General features: G+C 49.2%; 1 pseudogene across 1 annotated transcript in view; it reads right to left on the bottom strand.

Annotated features, from left to right (window-relative positions):
* Window positions 1-2,886: 2,886 nt before the first annotated feature.
* The window catches only part of LOC147706252 (targeting protein for Xklp2-B-like), a 232,490-nt pseudogene continuing 227,328 nt past the window's right edge, over window positions 2,887-8,048 (bottom strand). Inside the window, exons 13-14 of the transcript XR_015297625.1 lie at window positions 3,388-3,484; window positions 2,887-3,031 (exon numbers count right to left, since the gene is read on the bottom strand). The product of XR_015297625.1 is annotated as a targeting protein for Xklp2-B-like (transcript). The remainder of the gene's footprint in view (window positions 3,032-3,387; window positions 3,485-8,048) is intronic.

Raw genomic sequence — 8,048 nt, 5'->3', positions numbered from 1 at the left:
TTGTCTTAAGGAGGCAGCGGTTTCTGGGTCTTTTTCGGAACCTGGACCTTTCGGTGCCGAGGGAGCTGGTCGTATCGGCACGTGCTCGTAAGGAGCTACCGGAAGGCTTTAATATTTTCTTCAGAGCCGGGCTCGATGGTGGGGCTTTTGAAGCAATGTATCGGTCTCGACTGGGCCCAGAAGGCAGAGTTTTGACCTTAGCCTTTGGTTTAGGTGGTTGGGCTGGGGTAGGGGCAGTCGTACTCACACGTTGACCTGATGGTATGAGTCAGAGGCGTCTGCCCCAGATCCGATCTCCGGATTGTAATCTTCCTCAGGAACAAATGGACCTTCAAAGATATCCACCGGATCTGGAGCGGATCTCTGCATGTTGTGTCGACGGGCCCTCCGATCTCGAATGGTCGTCTTGGATCGAAAGGACGTACAAGCTGTGCAGCTCGACTAGTCATGTTCAGGTGAAACATAGGTTACACACCTAGTGATGGTCGCTGTTTGGAAATTTTGCTCCACACCAGGGGCATTTTTTTGAATGGTGTCATTTCCATGAGGTGTAGGCCTCACCGCGTCCCGCGTCAGCGGCCAGAATCGAACTGATGATTTCGAGTCTATGTATAGACAAGTTAAAGTTTGTTTTTAGAAAGTTTTGCGTGTCGAAGTCTTCGAAAGTATATTTTAGAACTGGAGCGGAAAAGTTGCAACCGAACCCAGTGGCGAAAACCTCCCCCCCCACAATTTAAGAATGGAGCCGATGCCCATGTGCACTATCGTCCAAGGGAGTCGCCGCCTATCTTGTGACTACAAAGACTTCTTACAAGACAACAGCAACATGCAATCATCCGAGCCCAACACCAGGTGGCGGTCTAATGCAGTGTAAGATCTGCAGCTCATATGCCTCGAATGAACAGTTCTCACCCCAATATATGCAATCCCTCAGAATATCTCCAGCAGAGTAAAGGCCCAGACTCCTGCTGATTGGGCAGGCCAGGGGCTCTGGAACAGGGGCATAAGGGAAGTGGAGGCATCAGGGCGGAGCCCTGCACCAGACTGCCTTAAAATGAGTCTTCACATCCACACTGCCACAGAGGCTAGGATGGCCGTCATGCTTGTAAACCAGGCTAAAGAACATTAAACCCAGATCTGTTGACTGGGTGTGAGTGTTTGATTGGTTCAAATGCTCCGTCCATCACCACCCCCTTTTGTACCGCTTTGTTCGCCATAAGTTGGCAGGGTATGCTCAGACGTGAGTCCCTTGCTCACTTTGCCACTGGATTCAAGCAAGCCGGGCTGAAGACGGCAGTAATGCCAGAAAACGGTCCTAGGAAGCTTGTTTCCGGTGCAGGGAAGGCATGGCTTGGCAGTTCGGGCTGGACTGTTCCCATGAGGCACCGGGTCAGACTGTTTTGCATATAGCCATGTCTGAACTGGATCAGACTGATTTGCATGTGGCCATGTCTGAACTGGGGTGGCATAGTGGGCTAAAGAACAGTGATGGATTAAACCCAGATCGGTTGACTGGATGTGAGTGTTTGATTGGTTCAAATGCTCCGTCCATCACCATCCCCTTTTGTACCGCAGTAAACCAGGTTAAGCACAAGGGAACAGAAGTCCAGGTGCCTTATAAATGAACTGCTCCATGCTAGAGGGCATGAACAGGTTGCAGCTTTTGGGGTGGAGCCATTTGTGAATCTCCATCTCTGAGATCCAGTAAAGACCAATCAGATCTTGGGGACAGCATTGTCTCATACCATCCAGGCTTGTGTGCTGCACCAGAACATCAGGAGTAATGTCCATCTGGCACTGAGAGCAGGACATAGAAAGCAGCCTGTAGAGTGGGTTTATATACACGGAATGCAGTGCAGTACACTATATCAACAAAGTATTACACACCCCTCAGAGTTCGATACTTGTATAGGCACATGTACCGCTGGTCAGGATTGGTAATTGTTCAAATTTCTTTAAAAAACAAAAACATGGTGCGTCTGAAAGTCTGAAGGTGGTAGGTCTATTCAAAGTTCCCAAACATGGATCAGAGGATGATAGTCAGCTCCATTTTAGACAAACTGGGTCGCACAGGATTATGAGTTTACAGACCAGGAGTGCATACATGAGGTCTACATGTGTTTCAGGTGTACTGGGATGAAACACTAGGCTGTCAATGGGCAGAGTTTATGAACTGTACATCATTAAGGGTGGATTTATATTCCTTCTTAGTTTCGATTTATTTACATTTTATGCATGTGTAACCCATTAGGGAAGGAGTCACTTCTTATAGGATATAAAAGGGTTTGTTTTGTTTGTATTCATGGCCACCATTGTATTATTACATAGTTAATGGCCTAAGATAGTTTCAGGAGCCACACCAGATTTTCGTTCTTAGTTCAGTAAGGGTAACACAAGTGTTGAGCTTCTGTAAACATTTTCAATAGATATGCCAAAACAATATGGTGGAGGCTACTTCCTTTTACAATGCCTGGTGAACTGGATGAAAAAGGGACTCCTGTGCACCTGCCCTTTTAGTAACCTAAAGACTAGACCTGCAATATTGATTTTGTTTAAGGAAGACTTAAATAATGGTGGATATTGGTTCAAGAATTCGATTTTTTGTTTAAAATTGTGTGATTTCACATGACCCAAGGACCACCTGATTGCTCCAGATTTTTGCATTGACAGATACTGCTGTGCATTCAGCATCGGTGGATGCAGGAATACTTTAGCACCAGATGTGTCCTACAACAGTAGGGTCTTTGACAGTTATTGAAGCACCGATGAAACTCTGCATTGTTGCTTCTATAGCAAGCAACCCACTGGTCTAAGGACCCATCTGTTCATCCAGAGTCTGTTCTGCAGTTCTGATACACTAGCTGTAGACTCACCATAATCATCCCTTCAGTCCTGCTTTTTGGCCCTTTGTACTTGCATCCCAAGCTTACCTCCTCTTCCAACTCCGCCTTCAAGGATTGAAGTTCAGCCATCTGCCTCTCAAAATCCTCCTTCCCACACCTCTTGGTGACCAGATGGAATGGGTCTTGAACTATACAGAGACATAAAACACAACTTGGATACAAAATTGTTCTTACTGGAAAAAGACTACATATATGTAGTATGCTTGTTAATCTGACATCTGGTATCTTGAACAGCAGCTGTATCACATGCAAATCTGTACTACATGAAGGAAGAGTTGGACTAGGGTTGTCTCCATGCCCAAGTACAAGCAAGACTATAGCCAATAGCATCATGAAAAGGAAACAGGGGCAATGGGGTCAAAGTTCCATCCCTTCCACAGAATAAGAGTTTTCCTCCCATCTGTCCCTTCAAGTCTACCACCGGTAAGAAATGTGAAGGGGCTGCAGTGAATGGTTAGTCAGGTGGAAGCAGATGAAGACTCACCCAACAACGTCTTTGGTGCAAAAGCTTCCGGACAGATGACACCGTTCTGTGGAATGTTGAAGTGAGCAGCTTCATCCTGCGGTCTGAGCTCACCTTTCTGTAAATAGCAATTTGTAACAAGGTTTATTCGGTCCTTGCACTTCGGTTCTGGCTGTAGACAACACTATAGAGGGAGTACTTTACCCCTCAAAAGGTTACAATGCACTAGAGGAATCTGCAGTTAGTCATTATCAGAAATTAATCTTTCAAATATTCCCCAGCCCTCAAACAGAATACAGAATAATTTGAGCAGCACATCTATGCACCAGTACCTGGCGTTGCATGGACAATGCTCCACTCTGGAGAGGACGTGCAGGAGCTCATGACCGCCAATCCCATGCACAGACAGTTCCTTTCTCTGCTCGACCACATATGGATCCAGAGCTTTCTCCTCTCCGAGACAGTTTGACAAAATTCTCTGAGTGTGCAATGGAACAGTCTTCTCCCTCAAGTACAGGTAGTCTTTTACAGGACCACTGAGGCAGATGCAAGACTTCCGAGTCACCATGTTGAGATTCTTTGATCCCTTCCAACTCCCGCTGGTACACCTTTGGAGCTGTGAGGCACTCCGGCTGGGTTACTGCTGGCGGGTTCACCCTCTACGCCAGTCGGACCCAGCTGCAGCAAGTAAGCACGACGGGGCCAGGTGAGGGGGGATGGGGAGAGAGAATTTCTAAAGACGATCATGAGGGAAAATTATTAGTCTCTCGAAATCCCCCTCACCTGGCCCCAACGCTCTTACCTGCATCAGCCACGGCTGGTTAGACCCCACAAACTACTTGGTTGCTTCTGGAGCCCATACCAATTCTGCCTCATTAAAATCGACACTACCTCCCGGAACACGAGACACCATCAGCGACGATAGAGGTGCCTATTGTGCACCCAATCGGAAAATCAGCACAGTTTCAACATCAGATTAGGAAAAGCTGCGTTGCTGTTGAATCACACCCTGCACAGCTTGACATTGCACCTCTACAAAGAGGACCCCATACATAGCTTCCTTGTTTGCCACATACGGACTATGATGCAGATAAACATGGCCAACCCTACCATTGAGATAACTAGTGTGATGGCCTACCAGACACCTCTGAATCTAGTCCCCTCAAATCCCCAAGTCCTGCCACTAAAGAGAACGCTTCTTATGCATTCACCAAGGACAGCCAAAATTCTTGACCTCCAGTTTCCCACCTCAGAGGTCAAAACCTCTTGACGGAAGCTCTCCAGCCAGGGAACACTACTACCAAGCCCCTATTCCCTTTAAATGATGCTCTCATGGGTACCATTTTGGGGGCATGGACCAAACCTTGCTCTAACCCTCAGGGATGCTGCCAAATTGTCCAAGGCAACCAACCCGTACCAGGCAACCCTGAATTTTTGTCTCGGCACCCTTTTCCAAAGAGCTTAGTGGTGCAGGCATTGAAGTAGATTAAGACCCCAGAAAGGAGTCCAGTTGACTGAGAGGCTATTCTCATGCTCTTTGGTATTCGGTGGCTCAAGCACCTCCAGGTGTCCAGAAAGCATCAGACCTGTCCTTAACCACGCTATACAGGATGGCTGTGATGCAGCAAGTTCACAATTCATAGTGGCTCAAACACCAGATTCCACTGGGTGACCCAATTGGCATCAGCGTTGCCATTCACTGCCACCCCCAGCTGCGGTAAACTGTTTTTTTTTTAGGCGATGTCCAATTGTCCCTCATGGACATGCCCTTTGAAAGGACTTGCTTTTTTAGAGCCAAGGCAGACTCCACACTGGAGGGATTCAAAGAGCAGGGCCACAGCACACCCCCTGGATTATCGGTCTCGCCAACTGTGCCAAAACCATGAAAGGAACAGTAGGTCCAATAGAGGTACTCCATACTCCCAGCAAGCACAGCTTTAGCAATGTGCTCAGTAGTTTTGGGGCAGCAGCGCCCACCGACTCTGGCAGGTAGGGCCTGGGGGAGGCTTATTTGCTCACTGACCTTGACTGCAAAGTTCTTCAGCCTATATCATACCAATATATGATGCTTTATCACATGTTTCATGAACATTTTAGAATTTGTTTGATCAAGAACTTCGGTTCGGAACGCGTAGGAGTTAATCACGATCTGAAATACAACATCTGAAAACTACCAAGAGGTGTGCTGCGATAATTTTTTTGTTTAGAGTATTTGCAAGACACTGCCCTGGTCTAGACTAGAGCACAGACTGAAAAGTGATCCCATTGCAACAGGACAACGCAAGATTTAAAAAAAATAAAAAAAAATTATATATACATATACATACATACACATCTATATTTTGACTTCAACTCGGATGAGTTTTTAGTCTGCTGTGCCCCCTGCTAATTAGTGACTTCACGTTTGAGACTGCATCGGGTTGCTGCACGGCATGGTGTTCGTGGAATCAGCGAGGTCGGCCGACCTCCGTGAGCCCTGAACGCCGAGTCCGGTAAGACACCCAGTGCTAACAAACTGAACTGTTGATATTTAAAGCGGGTTTTGGGATAATTCTCCCAGAATTGCATACAACACGCTCTTGCCATCCAGCAGTGAAGCAGTATAATTCCAGAGGAAGCAGAGTAATTTAATATCTGTGCAAACATGATTTCCAGCGACGCGCTAAGTAGAGAGGCTGAGGCTCTTTACGAAAAACTTACCAGCGGTTAATGATGTACCGCCCACTGCTAATCGTGCAACACCTGCTAACAACAATGTCAGGGACGGGGGAGGAGCCAAGATGGCGACCGGAGCAGACGCGTGAGCTCCCGGCTCCGCTGGTCCTTTAGCCTCGCAGTACTATCCTGCTCTATATCCTGCTCAATTCAACGCCTGTTCGGTTGGAAACAGCGCGCTGACATCGCCCATGTCCCTCCGGAGTCTCAGCTCGTCCGGAAGGCGGAGATAGCCTGGTACCCGTCCCGACGCCCTGTCCCCAGCGTACTTCGCCACCGGATGCCGGACCTCGACGGAGCAAAGACGACCGGCCTGCCCGCAAGATGCCCGCAGCCCGTGAGGAGCTGCCCCTTTCCTGATCGCGGACCGCGGCGCACTGATTGCTGTTGAGTATTGAACACCGCGACCACCTCGCGCTCGGTGAGTGGACCGCACTACATGGCCGGCTCCTCTGCTACGAGCTGGGTAAGGGCTGATTAGACTACGCTACGGGACTTGCTCGGACACTGTGGTTCGCCCGCCCGCCCTGCCGCCCTGTTCTGGCCAGGGGGGTCTCTTCACTGGCGACTTGAGACTACAGCTGGCTGTAATGGGAGACGAGGCAACTGGGGATTCTTGTCTGACCCCCCCAAGACTACGAGATCGGCTTGTGGGCGATATGGCTGTACCCGCCGACTCTCGGAGTGCAGAAGAGCGCCCACCCTCACTTCGTGCCTGCGGCGGCTTGGCTGGGCCGGGGACTGACTGGACTACACCCGCTTGTGTCCCGGGCATAGGGGGACCGCAGCCTATCCTGCTCCATGTGGATATCCTGTCTGCCCTCAGCGACTTCAGATCGGTGCTGTTTCATGACTCCCACAGGCTGTGTGAGAAACTCGATGGCATAGCCCTCGACTCGGAGCTGACTCGGAGAGACTATTCCCAGCTACAATTGTACACTACCCTGCTGGTGCCTGGGGTTGCAACAGTGTTACCAAATGATTCTAGCGGTGGTGAGACCCGGGACGACTTGACTGGCGCCTGCGGACGACGGCCTACCGATTCCGCCTGTGATACGTTGTTCACACATTTGGGGACTGCTTCTTTGTTTCCACCGCCATCTTCGACAATGGGACTGCTAACTGAGCGATTTGTGGCCCCCTTGAAGACTCTATCGTCGAAACTTGCGCTTTTTCCCCCGTTGTGTTTGTGCTATCAGGAAAAATTTGAGACTCTTTTGTTTGGGATCAATACATTGATGGGTATTTTGCGCCGTCCATTTTGTAACCTTGAGTCTCCCCCTTCTTCTTTGCCTACATCTGGTCTCTTTGTTGTGGAGGGGGTTGGCGCTCGACGAGGGGTGTGTCCTGAGGGATATCCGAGATCGGGCCAGGGTTAGGCGGTTTCTTTGTTCTTTTGCCTTCTCCCTTCTCCTACGGCTGTGGCTTCTTGCGGGGGGTGGATACACGGGGTCTCCCAAGATCGGGCCAGGGCTAGGCGACTTCTTTAGTGTTATGTACGTGTAGACGGGCTGGGACTGGGATGGGACTGCTTTTTGATTGATTTATTCGCATGTTTTCCCCACCTCCAGTTTTGATTGCCACCACTGTCGTGCTGATAATTGTGGTCGGGGATGTTTACGGGGCCGGCGAGGACCGGGAGTATACTAAATTTGCCTCCTCCCACCTCTTCTGAGAGTTGGAGAGTGGGACGGTTTTCTCTCACTCTCTTTATTCTCTTTCCCATTTGGGGGTTCTCTTGGGGCGACAGGCATGCCTATTGGGGGGGGGGGTGGGCCGTGGCCTTCCGCTGGTATGCAGGGTGGGGGGTTGGGATGTGTTGTATGTTTTCTCTTTGTTTCTATGGCCCTCTTTTCTTTTCTTCTTTCTTCTATTTCTTTTTCTTCTACACCTCTTTGCTTCCTTGGGGTTAGGGTTCAGTGTTGTCAAGGGGTTTATTGCTTCGTAACATTATGCGACATAGCGGT

This window comes from Lissotriton vulgaris, chromosome 7, assembly GCF_964263255.1.
Source record: "Lissotriton vulgaris chromosome 7, aLisVul1.2, whole genome shotgun sequence".
NCBI classification, from domain to species: domain Eukaryota; kingdom Metazoa; phylum Chordata; class Amphibia; order Caudata; family Salamandridae; genus Lissotriton; species Lissotriton vulgaris.
This window is presented reverse-complemented; position numbering and strand designations above follow the sequence as displayed.